Genomic DNA, 16,625 nt, shown 5'->3' with positions numbered 1-16,625 from the left:
CTTTTAATGCAATATTTTGTTTTTGTTCTTAGACATAACTTATTTACTCGGGGAAGCTTTGTTCAGCTGAGACGCAACATCTGTTTTTTAAGTGAGGTACTATTTGTTTTAATTTTTTCAGAAAACAACTATTACAGCAATATCAAACCCAGAAGTGTCTAAATATGCAGCTGCATTAAGAGATCCACAACTTTCAATGATTCAGGACTAAAAACTAAATAGATTTAGTAAATATTATTTTATAAATCAGATTAAAATTTGCCCCTCATCTAAGTTTGGGGGACCCTTTGGTATGCTGAGACCACATGGCACACTGATATTTGTAGCAATATTCAGAATTCTTAAATGTAGCACTTGTTTCATAAGGAAATTTCCAGCATGTACATCATAATGCATGCATATCTCCAAGGAAACATGGTCTTATTATCATATTTCATATGTCAGTGACCAGTGCTTTCCAATATATGAGAAAAAAGAAAGTGATAGATTTTCCTTCACTACAGCCTCTGCTAACCCGTTTGAAACCCCCACACATTTGTTAAGAAGCTGTAGCTTCTCGTCCATAGAATCCACTTGTAATTGCTCCACTGACTGCAGTGATTTTGAGCCCATGGGAAATATGATCATATCTCAGAGATTTTGGCTTCAGTGAAGTGTGTACAGCTTCTCTGTTAAAACTTCAAAACAGAGCTGGGAGATAAATGTACTATGCAGGCAAGCTGGCGGATAAGACAGTTAACTCACTAAAAAAAAAAAAGAGAGAGAGAGAGATCAGTTTAATTATATGTAAATGATTTGAAAAAAAATTGGAGAATGACAGGTAGGATGCTAGGAACTAGATCATTGATAATTTGGATGAAGCTTTTATTTTTCTGAAGAATTTACAATACTTATAGAAATGAAAATGTTAAAAAGTCTACTCTGTGACTGAGATAGAACTGGAATTATAAAACTTATTGATGTTTCTGAGTACCTGGCTTTGCTCCTCATTTTTCTCTTGTAGCGGATCACTTGGGTTTGGGTTTTTTATACACACTTGCAAAACATACCATGGTGTGAATTTAGTGTCTATGAAAAGTGTTGGGAGCAAAGGGATATTGCCTGACAGAAGCCTACTATAATTTTCAAGAGTCTGTTCTGATAATGTTTAACATCTTAAGCTTAAGTAGATCTGAGAATGTGTAAGAAATTGCACAGTAATCATGTTTGATGTTGCACATGTGTAAAATAGATGCCGCACAATTGTGTTTGTGAGGAAAATAAAAGATAAAGTAGCCAAAAAGCTAGAAGAAACTGGTTTGAACTAACTCAAAACCTGAATTGACAGGGGAGAGTTAACATGGAAATGAGAGGCTAATACATATGTATAAGAAAAGATAACAAAAGCTATAAATCAGTCAGCCTAAACAAAGTGAAGCTGAAGCTGTGAATTGTCAGGTGCTGGAGGTGACTGTGAGTGTCCTGATGAGCTTCCCATGGATGAGTAAGTGATTATTATTTACTACTGTTTTACCTTAATAAAAAGGTGTTAGACCCATCCACTGAGAAGTGAATTTCAGTCCAACAAAAAAAAATTTATTGGCAGCCTTGGAGACTGCTGTTCTGCACCTACCTACAAGACACGTAAAGCACTGTTAATAATATAAGCTTCCCCAGTGTGTTGCAAGGTGACAGCCAGAAAGAGTTGAGCTTTGCTCAGTCATTAATGCAGATTCTGAAGGGACCTCACTTTCGTGCCAGCTAAGTGATACACTTGCGATTGCTCCTCTGTAACATGAGAGGTAGGCTGAGTCAACAGTTGTCCACAGTAGGATGTTCTGGCACAGCCCCAGAAAGCAACAGTAGCCACAGTTGAGGGACCCTTGTTGAAAGACATGGTGAGAGACAGGTCGGAGAGAATATTAGCCCTGTGAGACTGGAGTCTAATACATATTTTATTAATTTTTTAACAAGTTGAATCTGGTTTTGCTTTAAATCAGACGCAGTGCAAGTGAAATCATTGAGCCTGACTGTGTTAGCATCCCATACTTCAAAGGGCCTCTAGAAATAAAAGAGAGTCACATCCTCTCCAAACCAATTCAATCCTTTGCTTCTACTGAGACTTTCAGCTAAGCGGTACAGTGGTATTTTTGATGTGGACATTTGTATGTGTAAGGGGACTGTTGCCCCCTTACCAACATTCAGTGGGGGTGTTTTAGTTGCTAGCTCCCAGTACAAAAGAGGGGAAAGGGTCGATGGGGAATCAGGACCCTGAGACTGACAGGCCCCAGGAACAATGTGGAGAGGACAAAGCTCCAGCTCAGCCTGAATGACAGGGCGGGCAGGCTAATCAGGAAGTCAGGAGGCCAGGGAGGTCCCGTCCTCCATGGGAGCTGGATTTGCCTGGGTCAGACAGAGTGGGGCCGAGCTAAGGAGAAAGCAGGGGCCTGAGATGAGCTGGGGAGCAGAGCTGGGCCAGATCCAGAGGGGCCAGAAAAGCAGCCCAGAGAGAGCAGACCCTGTCCTGGGAGTAGAGCTGCAGCAACCAGAGCCAGAAGGGCCAGAAAAGCAGCCCAGGAAGCAGGTCAGTGCTGGGAGCAGAGTCACAGAAGCAGCCTGCAGAGCAGACCTGTCCTGGGAGCGGAGCTGCAGCAACCAGAGCCAGAGGGGCCAAAGAAGCAGCCCAGGGAGCTGGAGGCAGAGCAGCAGCAGCAGTACAGAGACAGAGTGGTGGAGCTGGGACTGGAGCAGTCTGGAGCTGGGTGCGGTGAGCAGCTCGGGAGACCGAGGGGGACCCTGGGCAGCGGGCCCAGCACAGGGAGACGCCTCAGCCAAGAGGCTGTGCAGGCCAGGCTTGGATCATAACCCCGACAGGGTGGGGGCGACACTGGGAAGAAGGGTCCCACCACTTAGAGCCTGAGAGCGTGTGGCCACCACCGGAGCAAATGTCCAACCCACAGCATCCCTGCAGCACAGCCAGAGCCTGAGAAGAAGGCCGGAGACTTGCAAGGAACAGCCTGTGAACTGCCCTGACATTCCAGAGACACTGTTTGTGATGTTCCCTGCCACAGTGCGGGTTGATGTGTTTCCTTTAACCTTTCCCATTTTTCCTTATTCTTTTTAAAATTAATTGTTGATTAAATAACTTCCATTTGCTTTAACTTGTATGTAATGGTCAGTGGGTCAGAGAAGTGCCCAGTGCAGAGAGAGTACCCCGGAGTGGGGACACCTTAGCCCCTGCCCTAGGTGACCACAGCAGAGTTGGGGGTTGAGCCCCCCAAGAATCCTGGGCCCAGCCTTGTTGGGGTTACAACGATTCTGCCAGACAGGAGAGTGGAAGGGGAGTCTTCAAGGGCAGGGAGGCCACTGGGTAAAGGAAGTGGGAGCGAGGACTCAGATCCTTTTGCTAGCCCACTTCACTGGGGTAGTGCAGAAGCCAGGAAAGTTTCCCACAATAGCAGGACTATTCCCCTGCTTACATATGGAAATAGATCAAGATGCCCAACTCATTTAACAAAAGATCAGGAACAAGTTAAATTCAATTACTATCATTCTAGATCAGTTTTGAGCTGGTGACATAGAGAGATTAAAAGGTTCTGGACCTCATTATAAATTTTCTAACCCATCCCTTTTTAAAAACTGTGCCCATTCTGTTCCTCAATTAAAATATCATAGAGAATTGTAGAATTATAGACATACATACATCAGGGTTTGAAGGGACCTCAAGAGGTCATCTTGTGCAACCCCCTGCTCAAAGCAGGACCAATCCCCAACTAAATCTTCCCAGCCAGGGTTTTGTCAAGCCTGACCTTAAAAACCTCTAAGGAAGGAGATTCCACCACCTCCCTAGGTAACCCATTCCAGTGCTTCATCACTCTCCTAGTGACAACGTTTTTCCTAATATACAACCTAAACCTCCCCCACTGCAACTTGAGACCATTACTCCCTGTTCTGTCATATAAAGGACAATCTAGATCCATCCTCTTTGGAACTACCTTTCAGGTAGTTGAAAGCAGCTATCCAATCCCCCCTCATTCTTCTCTTCTGCAGTCTAAATAATCCCAGTTCCCTCAGCCTCTCCTCATAAGTCATGTGCTCCAGCCCCCTCATCATTTTTGTTGCCCTCCGCTGGACTCTTTCCAATTTTCCCACATCCTCTTTGTAGCGTGGGGCCCAAAACTGGACACAGTATTCCAGATGAGGCCTCACCAATGCTGAATTGAGGGCAATGATCACGTCCCTCGATCTGCTGGCAACGCTCCTACTTATACAGCCCAAAATGCTGTTAGCTTTCTTGGCAACAAGGGCACACTGTTGACTCATTTCCAGCTTCTTGTTCACTGTATCCTGTAGGTCCTTTTCTGCAGAACTGCTGCTTACCCACTCGGTCCCTAGTCTGTAGCAGTGCATGGGATTCTTCCATCCTAAGTGCAGGACTCTGCACTTGTTCTTGCTGAACCTCATCAGATTTCGTTTGGCCAGATCCTCTAATTTGTCTAGGTCCCTCTGTATCCTATCCCTACCCTCCAGCATATCTACCACTCCTCCCAGTTTAGTGTCATCTGCAAACTTGCTGAGGGAGGAATCAGTGCCATACTCTAGATCGTTAATGAAGATATTGAACAAAACCAGCCCCAAAACTGGCCTGTAGTTCTCCGGATCCTCCTTCTTCCCTTTTTAAAACATGGGCATTACTTTAGCCTTTTTCTAGGCATCCAGGACCTCCCCCAAACTTTAACATGAGGAAATCTTGTCCATGGTAACAAACGAAACAGTTAGATAAGGTCATTTATCCATAGTTACAAAACAGAATTTTAAAATACAGTCACAATTAGAGAGAGAGAGAGAGAGAGAGTGTATAGGCAGGAGCTAACCACAAATGAAACAAAATTGCATTATGTAACTGGTCAGGTTGGAGCTTTCGTAATTATTATAAAAATCTTGTTATATAGGGATTAAATTATTAAGAAAACAAATGGTCCTTATTTTCCAGACAACTGAGGTTGAGCTATGTCTTTCTTGCTGTGCTCTTGAAATAGGAAACCAATGGTCACTGATCTTTACCTTAATTATTCCCCTCAATCGCTGTAACAAGAATTATCATGAAAATAGAGACAGAGATAAATCATTTTGTATTGAAGAATCAGAAAGAACCCATTCGGATTTCTTTCAATGCTTAATAATAGTGTATGAATTATCTTCTACAGCTCCTTCCATCCAAAGATATGGAAGTGCTTATAAACACTACTGAATTAAGCTTCCCAACATCACTATGAATCTATGAAAGTGTTATCAATCCCTTTTAGTGACAAGAAAACAGACGCAAAGAGATTAAATGACTTGCTCAAAGTCAAAGAAAATTGGTGGCAGAGCTAAAAATAGAGTACAGATCTCTCCAACTTCCAGTCCTGAGCTTTAAAAACAACTAGAAAATGCTGCCTTTTCCATTAATCCAGTTGCTGGAACACGATAATCTGCAAACACATAGCTAACTCTACCATTAGTCTGCAAACCTAATATCTATTATGGATTATGCTCTTGTTCAAACAGTGCGAAATTTGATTTCATCTTTGGCTGTTAAACAATCCCATATAGAGAAGAAAGCAAATACAAAATCAAAATGAGATGGCAGAATGTATTTTTTTTCTCCACATTAATTGAGACCTTTTATTTGCCAGGCAGCATTGTGTCTAACTACTTTAAAAGTCAGACAACAGATGCTATTTTCTCATTCCTCATAAAAATGAATATTTAAGTTCAAAGTTTAAACAGGCACCATGTGAATTTTCCTAGGTGTTAAATTATATAATTAAAAACAAATAGGAAAATTAAAGGCAGATGCGGAATTTGATTGCCAAAAGTTGATTAAGAAAGCTTATCCATGAATGGCTGACATACTGTGCCTCACTGACTAGCTGAAAGTGGAGCTGACCATGGTAAAATTACATGTCAAGAAGGGCTTCCCAAGAGGATGCTGTAATATGGGGGAAAAGGAAGCAGGAACAATTAAAGAGGGGAGAGAAAATGGAAAGGAATGGGAAATGGAGGACAGGGAAGGAAAATGTTGACTGGACATTTAATTCAAGTCTAAGGAAAGGAGCTGCCAATTCCCTGAAAAGCCACAGTTGCCAGGCATTTTAAGTGAAACACAAGTCCACACACACCCCATATCACAGATCATGTTACTTAATGATCTACTATAAGATGTAGAGATGCTACCGTAATGATACCTGTATAAGAACCTGTATAGAGCAGAAGAGATAGACCCCCCCCGTAACATCATTGGACAAGAGATAATTGAAGACGTGACCAAAATAATAGATCGTAAACAACAACTTCAGTTGCATTCTGCAATAATTTTATTAATTTTATTTATGTATTTGTTTGTTGTGAAGATCTATCACTTTTAGGCTTACCTTGCAGAAAATTGACTCCAGTCCCCCAACATTTCAGCCAATTTGGGATCTTGGACCTCTAACATCCTAGTCACCTCAGCAATATGTGAAATTCTAGTCAAATTGTAATTATTTAAATGCCAACATTATTAGGATTTTTGCTACTGGTATGGGGAAAGAGGGGAGGAGGGAAAATACACTCTAAGGACATTAAATGGAAAACCCCACAGTACTGTGACATTACCGATTCACAACTAAAAAAATCACAGAAAATCAGGAATCACAAAGGTCACGGTTCCAACAGCCCGGTTACGATACTCATAACCAATTCAGGCAGAGTTATTTTTAGTTCTATTTTTCTGATTATATGTGAAGCTATGTACAAAACATAGTATGAATGAAATTTTGTATTTCCTAACGTTTTGTGATTTTAGCTCTGCTGAAATCCTAATTTTTCATTAATGCAGTTTTTGCATTAAAAGACATACCATGTATTATTTTTTCCCATAGATTTCAGTGGAACTTAAGGACATACTTATGTGTTTTGCTGAACCGGGGCTGGAACTCTTACTGGATAAGTTCAATGTAGCTAAGGAAAGTTGTGGGAAACACAACACTGAATTCATGACAAGTGTTAAAAAACCTAGATTACAGTGTTGTATTAATGTAACATTTGTATTTAATCTCATTTCTAAACAAAAAAGATGCTAGCATACTTGGGAACACTTAAGCAAAGGAGAGAAACCTGAATGTTAAAAGTATATTCACATGAGTGCTGCATAGCAAATTCAAATAAATACACATTTGAATGCTTGATCCTAATAGATAGCCTATTTATTTAAAATTTGCATGGTCTGGGACTGTGCCAATGGATTGGCTGAGTCTAGAAATGTTTTTAACACAAAAAGTTGTGCATGAATATCCAGATATCCGAACACCTGGAGCACACTTACATTGTTAAGGAAAACAGAACTGTTACATATTTGAAGTATGCTATTTTAATTAATTCAAAATGTTTCCATTTCTCAACCATATTCTTTCTCATCTAGAAAAGCATGTCTTCCTCAATATGGGCTATGTCCATGCCAAATTTGAAGTGTTAAGTCTAACAGGTGTACAGCCTTATTTTGGGCAAGCAGTATTAAGAAGAGTAGAAACAGTAATGACAACTTTTTTTTTTTAAAGAAAAAGAGATGTTTTAAAAAATATTTTCCATTCTAAATCTGCTAAGCAATTGCTTAAGAACTGTACTCTTAATTGTGTTCTGTCACAACACAATAATATGTAAAGCAATGCTCAAAAAAGTCAAGGATATTGTAACCTAAGAACTTGAGGTTAAGAGTTCTGATAGAATTTAAAGCTTACAACCGTCTGTCAGGTTCTCCTGGTCTCTGATGAAAACTATGATACTTTCAACAAAGCTTGGCAGTACGAAAAATACATGACTTACATTTCCAGCATGGTGTTCATGGATTTAGTAACTAAACTCCCAACAAGAAAAGGAGTACTTGTGGCACCTTAGAGACTAACCAATTTATTTGAGCATAAGCTTTCGTGAGCTACAGCTCACTTCATCGGATGCATCGTGAGCTGTAGCTCATGAAAGCTTATGCTCAAATAAATTGGTTAGTCTCTAAGGTGCCACAAGTACTCCTTTTCTTTTTGCGAATACAGACTAACAAGGCTGCTACTCTAAACTCCCAACAACATTAAAGAGGGTCCTGTATAGCAAGATGAATATGTAGCACCTAAAACTTAAGTTTGTCATAGTACCAGTGGCAGCCTCATGATTCATAAGGCCCAACCAAGAAGAACTGGGTTGGGAGGCATTGCCAAGTGCTGATGGATGGGAAGAAATCAGCTGTTGCATGTCTTCCCTCTTTATCTAATTCTCACAGTTCAGAAAGAGTATGTAAAATCCACCCCTGTGCAATGCATCTGCACAAGTCCTATGTGCCACTTAAAGCCCATTAACCTCTCAAATGGCTGATACAAGACTTAAGTGGTTCATAGGCCTTGGGCTGGATCTCTACACATAGATGAATTTCACTTGTGGTGAATTGCTGAGGCTGCCACAAAGTAGATAGGGTCCTGAGCAGTCACTGGCCTTGCTTGAAGTCCTTGACCACATATTCTGAAAGAATGATAGAGGGGTCTTTCATTCTTTTATAGATAGCTGTGCATACATTAGTCTTAATGGCAGTGATCAGGGCATCTAAAGGAGATTTATACTCGTAAGGATATAAATCTTTGCTACACAAAATGTGAATGTTCTCAGATATTTCTTATGAAGAACATCTTCTAAATCAGAAGAAATGTCTTCTGTTAATTCTCTACTTTTGAACTCTGCCTTGCAGTTACACATATTATTTCTTTGTAAATACAAAATGAGAGGCTATTCTTTATGATTTCAATCAATACATTGCCTGTATGTAGTCCAGATGAATAAAAGTTATGAAGAAAAAGTGCTTGCATAAATGCATTAATAAAACTAGTAGACAATCTGAATAGATTTGATCATGGGTGGCAGATATCTTAATGCAGGCCATGACCCCACCCATGACCAGTTCAAGGTCCCATCCAGGCTTCCCCTCTCCCATGAAGACAGCGGGGGGGGGGTCAGCTCGGGGGCTGGCCAGAGGGTGGCTTGGGGCTAGCCGGCCGGTAGCCTAGGGGCCGGGGTGGCTGGGCCAGGGCTCCTCCGGCAGTGGGGAGCGGGGATAGAGAGAGAGACTTGGGGCTCTGGCAGGTGAGGTGGGTGGAAGTGATGGGGTAGGGGCAGTGCCTCAGGCAAAAGAGGAGGGGCTAGCCTCCAAGAAGGGGGTGTTCACGAACTGCCCATGGATTTGATCACATTTGGGATTCTGAACATGAAAGCAAAAGAAGAAAAAAGTCAGTAAACTGATGGTTGAGACAATAGACCCCTTATCGTAGGAGGGGATGCAAATATATTTGTGATATGTATTGACTATGTCTCTAATGTACAGAACTTGAAACTTTTACAAGAGAAAAAGGTCTGGAAGAACAAATGAATGTATACTCTTAATCACACTACTTAAGTATGCTCATTAGAAAGCTATGAGATATTTGATTCAATCCAACAGCCATTATAATTAAGGACATAGGAAATGTAAAATGGAATGAGAGAACACATTAAAATTAAGTATTCCGTTTTACTTTTTACCTTATTGTCAGTATATGTCCCATATATGTGGAATATACTAATTGGCTTTACAGAGTCTTAGGGCCACTTACAACCCTGGTGTAAATGGTTGGAAGCCAAGTGACTTCAGATTGGCCCTTCTTATTCTAGGGATGAATTTAGTCCTATAGGTTGTTTTGCAGTGGGAATAAGAATTCTAGAGAGTTTAGCAAATTGAAGTGCTCAATTTCTAGTGAAGTCTAGAAGGAAAGCGTGAAACCACAAGTAAATAACTTTATATTTTATATTTAATAAAGTTAATATTTACTGGAGGTTTCACACTTTCATACTGTATATATAGGATTTGCAGATTTTCAACTGATCCCAGGAATGCCTTTTAACTTCATATTTTTACTGCTCAAAAACAGAGAAAGAGTTGGGAAAGAATATGGATCACATTATGATTTTTCCTCTCCACTCTAAGTTTACACCAAACTACTTTACATGCATTTGAAAAGACCCATAACAAATGAAAATATAGAAGAGAAGTTGTTTTATTCTGCCGTTCTCTAACTTGTTCCTTTATATCATGAGTCTACTTCTTTGTATTGAGTAGTTCCCCCCGCCCCCGCAAGCCCCTGAACCTGATAAATTCTGAACCAGTTTCCTTGAATGTACTACTTTTACTGGTAATTTAACTGAAATATGTATCGTTAACACTGCCTACAGCATAAGATTCCATGTGTGATAAGCATACAGAGTCTCTTTGGTTAATTACTTATATCTGGTACTTACAGATATATTGCATTTCTTGGTATACTTAGCCCTGGTTTACACTAGGAGTTGAGGTCAAATTTAGCAGCGTTAAATCGATTTAACCCTGCACCCATCCACAAGATGAAGACCTTTTTTTTAAGATTTAAAGGGCTCTTAAAATCCATTTCCTTACTCCACCCCCGACAAGAGGATTAGAGCTGAAATCGGCCTTGCCGGGTCAATTTGGGGTACTGTGGACGCAATTAGATGGTATTGGCCTCCGGGAGCTATCCCAGAGTGCTCCATTGTGACCGCTCTGGACAGCACTCTCAACTCAGATGCACTGGCCAGGTAGACAAGAAAAGGCCCGTGAACTTTTGTATTTCAATTTCCTGTTTGGTCAGTGGGGCAAGCTGCAGGTGACCATGCAGAGCTCATCAGCAGAGGTGACCATGATGGAGTCCCAGAATCGCAAAAGAGCTCCAGCAAGGACCAAACAGGAGGTACAGGATCTGATCGCTGTACAGGGAAAGGAATGGGTGCTATCAGAACTACGTTCCAGTTTTCGAAATGCCAAAACATTTGTCAAAATCTCCCAGGGCATGAAGGACAGAGTCCATATTAGGGACCCGAAGCAGTGTCGCGTGAAACTTAAGGAGCTGAGGCAAGCCTACCAGAAAACCAGAGAGGCAAACGGCTGCTCCGGGTCAGAACCCAAAACATGCCGCTTCTATGATGAGCTGCATGCCATTTTAGGGAGTCCAGCCACCACTACCCCAACCATGTTGTTTGACTCCTTTAATGGAGATGGAGGCAACACAGAAGCAGGTTGTGGGGACGAGGAAGATGATGATGAGGAGGTTGTAAATAGCTCACAGCAAGCAAGCGGAGAAACCGGTTTTCCCGACAGCCAGGAACTGTTTTTCACCCTGGACCTGGAGCCAGTACCCCCCGAATCCACCCAAGGCTGCCTCCCAGACCCACCAGGCAGAGAAGGGACCTCTAGTGAGTGTACCTTTTTAAATAGTATACACAGTTTAAAAGCAAGCGTGTTTAATGATTAATTTGCCCTGGCATTCGCGGCCAGTACAGCTACTGGAAAAGTCTGTTAACGTGTCTGGGGACGGAGTGGAAATCCTCCAGGGACATCTCCATTAAGCTCTCATGGATGTACTCCCAAAGCCTTTGCAAAAGGTTTCTGGGGAGGGCAGCCTTATTCTGTCCATGATGGTAGGACACTTTACCACGCCAGACCAGTAGCACATAGTTGGAAATCATTGCAGAAAAAGCATTGGAGTGTATGTTTGCTGGCGTTCAAACAACATCCGTTCTTTATCTCTCTGTGTTATCCTCAGGAGAGTGATATAATTTATGGTCACCTGGTTGAAATAGGGCGCTTTTCTTAAGGGGACACTCAGAGGTCCTGCTGGGCTGTTTGCCTGTGGCTGAACAGAAATGTTCCCCATGTTAGCCATGGGGAGGGGGGAGCGGTGAGGGGCTAGCCATGTGGTGGGGGGAGGCAAAATGCGACCTTGGAACGAAAGCACTTGTGCTATGTATGTAATGTTAACAGCAAGGTTTACCGTGAAAGAGTGTACCCATTGTTCTATCAAATGTGTCTTTTTAAATAACAATGTCCCTTTTTTTTCCTCCACCAGCTGCATGTGTTTCAAGGATCACAGGATCTTCTCCTTCCCCGAGGCTAGTGAAGATTAGAAGGTGAAAAAAATGCACTCTCGATGAAATGTTCTCTGAGCTCATGCTGTCCTCCCACACTGACAGAGCATAGACAAATACGTGGAGGCAGACAATGTCAGAGTGCAGGAAAGCACAAAATGACCGGGAGGAGAGGTGGCGGGCTGAAGAGAGGGCTGAAGCTGAAAGGTGGCGGCAGCATGATGAGACGAGGCAGGATTCAATGCTGAGACTGCTGGAGGATCAAACTAATATGCTCGAGCGTATGGTTGAGCTGCAGGAAAGGCAGCAGGAGCACAGACCGCCACTACAGCCCCTGTGTGACCAACCGCCCTCCTCCCCAAGTTCCATAGCCTCTAACCCAGAAACCCAAGAATGTGGGGGGGGCCTCCGGCCACCCAGCCACTCCACCCCAGAGGATTGCCCAAACAACAGAAGGCTGGCATGTGAAGCAACAATGACTTTATTGCCTCTGCAAGCAGTGATTGAAGGGAGGAGGGGAGGGTGGTTAGCTTACAGGGAAGTAGAGTGAACCAAAGTGGAGGGGGGGGTGTTCATCAAGGAGACAACAGAACTTTCACACCGTAGTCTGGCCAGTCATGAAACTGGTTTTCAAAGCTTCTTTGATGCGCATCGCACCCTCCTGTGCTCTTCTAACTGCCCTGGTGTCTGGCTGCACGTAACCAGCGGCCAGGTGATTTGCCTCAAACTTCCACCCCGCCATAAACGTCTCCCCTTTATTCTCACAGATATTGTGGAGCACACAGCAAGCAGTAATAACAGTGAGAATATTGGTTTCGCTGAGGTGAAACTGAGTCAGTAAACTGCGCTGAGGTCTAACCAAGTCAGTAAACTGCGCCAACAATTGTCGGCTGTTCATTTCATGGAGGAAGGGAGGGGGAGCAAATGAATACAAAAGAAATCTGGTGTATTTCTTGTTTTAATCCACTCCATCTATCTTTTACATCTTTGGCTGGCAGCAGACGGTGCAGTAGGACTGCTAGCCATCTTCATCTCCTGCCTGCTCGCCATAAGAAGGTACAATAGGACTGCCGGCAGGACTAAAAAGAATGACCTGGTTGAGTCACTCCTATTTTAGTCCCTGCGCCCATGTCTGCCCAGGCGCTTCTGACCAACCTTACCGAGGCACCTCGGACATGACGACGATGATAATCAGGCCTATTGCACCGTCTACTGCCACAAAGCAATGGGTTGCTGCTGTGTAGCAATGCAGTACCGTGTCTGCCAGCACCCAGGAGACGTACGGTGACAGTGAGCTGAGTGGGCTCCATGCTTGCTGTGGTATGGCTTCTGCACAGGTAACTCGGGAAAAAAGGCGCGAAACGATGGTCTGCCGTTGCTTTCACGGAGGGAGGGAGGGCTGGCGTGACGACATGTACCCAGAACCACCCGCGACAATGTTTTTTCCCCATCAGGCATTGGGATCTCAACCCAGAATTCCAATGGGTGGCAGAGACTGCGGGAACTGTGCGATAGCTACCCACAGTGCAACACTCTGGAAGTCAATGCTAGCCTCGGTACTGTGGAAGCACTCCGCCGAGTTAATGCACTTAGAGCATTTTGTGTGGGGACCCACACAATCGACTATATAAAAATGATTTCTAAAAAACCGACTTCTATAAATTCAACCTAATTTCGTAGTGTAGACATACTCTTACAGTCCTACATATACTACCTAGAAATGCTTCCATATTAGACATAATAGTAGTACAAACATTTGCCAGTAACCAGACTGTAGTCATGAATTTTTTCCTGGTTAAAGCACATAACAAGTGTACCTTACCTAGAAACAAACACAGAACTAATCACACTTTACATTACATTATAATTATGTATGTTACGCTATCATTTCACATGTGCTATTTTTGCTACTTCAGGAATACGTTCCCAGTGGAAACTATAATAGTTAAAGCAATCACATGCCTTTCAGGAATCAACTGTGTTTTGAATCTGTAACTTTTATGACTAGAAGTCTAGATGGTGTCTTTTTATATTGGCAATTTGCATAAAAATTACTGATGTGGAAGTACAATAAACCGTTGATTACATGGGAAAATGTGCAATCAGCTGCCATGTTTGCCAGAACACAATATCTAAAGATGCATAAAGAAAAAACTTCACAAAACAAGGGAGAGACATTTGGCTTTACAACCGAAAATAAAATAGCTGAACAAAAAAACCCGAAAGGAATATGCAAAAAAAAAAAAAAAAAAGGAAGAGAAATGTGTGAAGGAGGGCTGTAAGAACAGATTAGAACCCTTTAAAAAAGCAGAAAAAAGAAATCACTGTTTTAATAAGATTTTAAAAGTGCACTTCATCAGTGTGTACATTTATATTGCATGGCAGAGTTCCTGGAACTTTTTCCAGAGCACTATATTTATTGAATGTTAGGAGTAAGCTAGTTTCATTTGTTCCCGTCTTAATGGTCAAAGTAAAGCTATGAAGGGAGTTTGCAAGTCTTTAGACTGAATTAAAGAATTTAAATTCACTGCAACAATTTGAATAATATTACTGAAAAGTTTTAGTGCCTTCCCAGTTTATCTTTAAATACAATATACGTATATTGTATACTGTGGTTGGTTGCGCTCAACTCTGTGAGCACCCCTTGATGTGTGGGCATGATACTACCCCTCTCTTCAGCTTCCAGAACCTGTTGCAGGCTGGCAGCCTACCTCTGCAAGTCTTGTATGGCTCAGCCCTCTGGCCGGTCACACAATTCAAACTCCTTCCAGGGTACAAGAAATTCCACTACAAGAAGTTCCTTGTGCTTAAGGGTCAATTATAAATAAGATGGTTTCCTACCCTTCTGGGGCTTAGTTCCATAGGTGCTGACTCTGTGGGTGCTCCAAGGCTCAAGGACCCATGGAAAAAAAAATAGTGGGTGCTCAGCACCCACTAGACACTGCTCTTCAACAGTGCCACAGATCAGATGTTTCGCGGCTGGGGGAGGCACTTGGGGGTCAGCAGAGAGCAGCAAGTGAGTGGGAGCCTCGGAGGAGAGGTTGGAGTGGGGGTGGGAAGAGGCAGAGAGAGGGTGGGGTCTTGGGGGAGGGGCAGAGCGGGGTCAGAAAGAGGCGGAGTGAGGGCAGGGCCTTGGGGGAAGGGATGGAGTAAGGGTGGGGCCTCACGGGTGGAGCACCCCGGGTGAAAAATAAAAGTCACTGCCTATGTTTAGTTCCCTCCCAGGAATCAAATCAGCAGAGTTCTTCCTGAACTCCTGCCACTGATTTCGGCTTGAAACAGGCCCTGGCTCAACATGGTGCCTTTGGCTGTTGCCTAGGGAGCCTCTCCCCTCACACCACAGTCTCCTGCCAGGAACTGCCTTGCTAGCAGCAGGCAGCTCCTTTTATTTCAGCCTGCTGAGCCTTGAATGGCTATTGCTGATCCCCAACCCTTCTAGTTCCTGAAGGACCAGACCTTAATGGTTCCTGGAATGGCTGGTCCCAGGATGCTTCTCTAAGTATGCCCCAAGATCTAATGCTCATTGCTCTTTTCCTCTCAGAAATATATTTCCTGGGGCGGGATATAGCAGAGCAGTGGGGCCTCCAGCAGGAGGCTGTGAAGGCCTGGTACACACTGTCACAATTTCCCATCTACTTACATATAACATAAAACAAATCTGCATTAATAATCTTTCACATAGCATAGGTAGAGTTTACAACACTTGCACTAAAATCATATAGTATGCAATGCAATTCATATAGTAAGCAAAACCAGCAACATTTCCATTTTCACAAAACTTGCAAAAGCTCAGACACGAAAGGCCTGATTTTGTTTAAATAAAAAACATAATGATTACTTTATGCCACCTTCATTTTTTTTTGCCATATCCACAGTACTCTACTACATTGTCCTGCCTTCCCCAACTACTAGGATTTCACTGCCTGCTGAGTCTACAGTTCTAGGCTCCTCTAGACAAGAATATCTGTGCACATGAAGAATTCATTGAAAATATGTACATGGAGACCTCCAAAGTTAAGGAAACAATCCAGCTGGTGAGAACTGCAGTCGCAACCAGGGAGGATCAAATGGCTCCTTCACAGGGAGGAAGCTGGTTGCTGGCTACTTCTGGCAGCAGGCACTACTCCACTCCTGCTCCCAACCCACTGTTCATAGAGATCAAAAACCAGTATGCTGTCCCGGCAACAAGGGATGAGGAATCCCCCAAAAGTGGAAGAGGAAAAGTCATATACCCCCACAGGGCTGGGAGGATTGCAGCCAGCACTGCCAAAAGGAAATGAAGAATTGTGGTGCTCGGCAACACCCTTCTAAAGGAAACATATACATTCATCTGCCAGCCTGACCTGTATCCCGAGAGGTGTGCTGCCAGCCAAGGATCTGCATCTGAGACATTACAGAAGGATTGTCAAGATCATCCAATCCTCAGACTACTATCCCATGCTGCTCATCCATGTGGGCACTAATAATACTGCAGGGTATGACCCTGGGCAGATCAGAAGCAACTACAGGGCTCTGGGAGTGAGAATGAAGGACTTGGGGGCACAGGTGATGTTCTCATCAACGCTTCTGGTCCAGGGTAGGGGCACAGGCAGAGATACACACATTCTGGAGGTGAACACAGGCTGTGTAGATGGTGTAGCAAGAAAGCCTTTGGCTTCCTTGACCATGGGATGTTG

General features: G+C 43.0%; 1 protein-coding gene and 1 long non-coding RNA gene across 9 annotated transcripts in view; both read right to left on the bottom strand.

Moving 5' to 3' along the window:
• The window catches only part of IQSEC1 (IQ motif and Sec7 domain ArfGEF 1), a 711,560-nt gene that overhangs the window by 328,506 nt on the left and 366,429 nt on the right, over positions 1-16,625 (bottom strand). The window lies entirely within an intron of this gene.
• LOC122460895 lies at positions 4,624-12,585 on the bottom strand. The gene is made up of 3 exons (XR_006282504.1): positions 12,574-12,585; positions 12,270-12,274; positions 4,624-4,711 (listed from the first exon to the last, which is right to left on the bottom strand). It is a non-coding gene; the product is annotated as an uncharacterized LOC122460895 (long non-coding RNA).

This window comes from Dermochelys coriacea, chromosome 7 (assembly GCF_009764565.3).
Source record: "Dermochelys coriacea isolate rDerCor1 chromosome 7, rDerCor1.pri.v4, whole genome shotgun sequence".
In the NCBI taxonomy this organism is placed as follows: Eukaryota; Metazoa; Chordata; order Testudines; family Dermochelyidae; genus Dermochelys; species Dermochelys coriacea.
The sequence above is the reverse complement of the archived record's forward strand: the minus strand, read 5'-3'. Positions and strand labels throughout refer to the sequence as shown.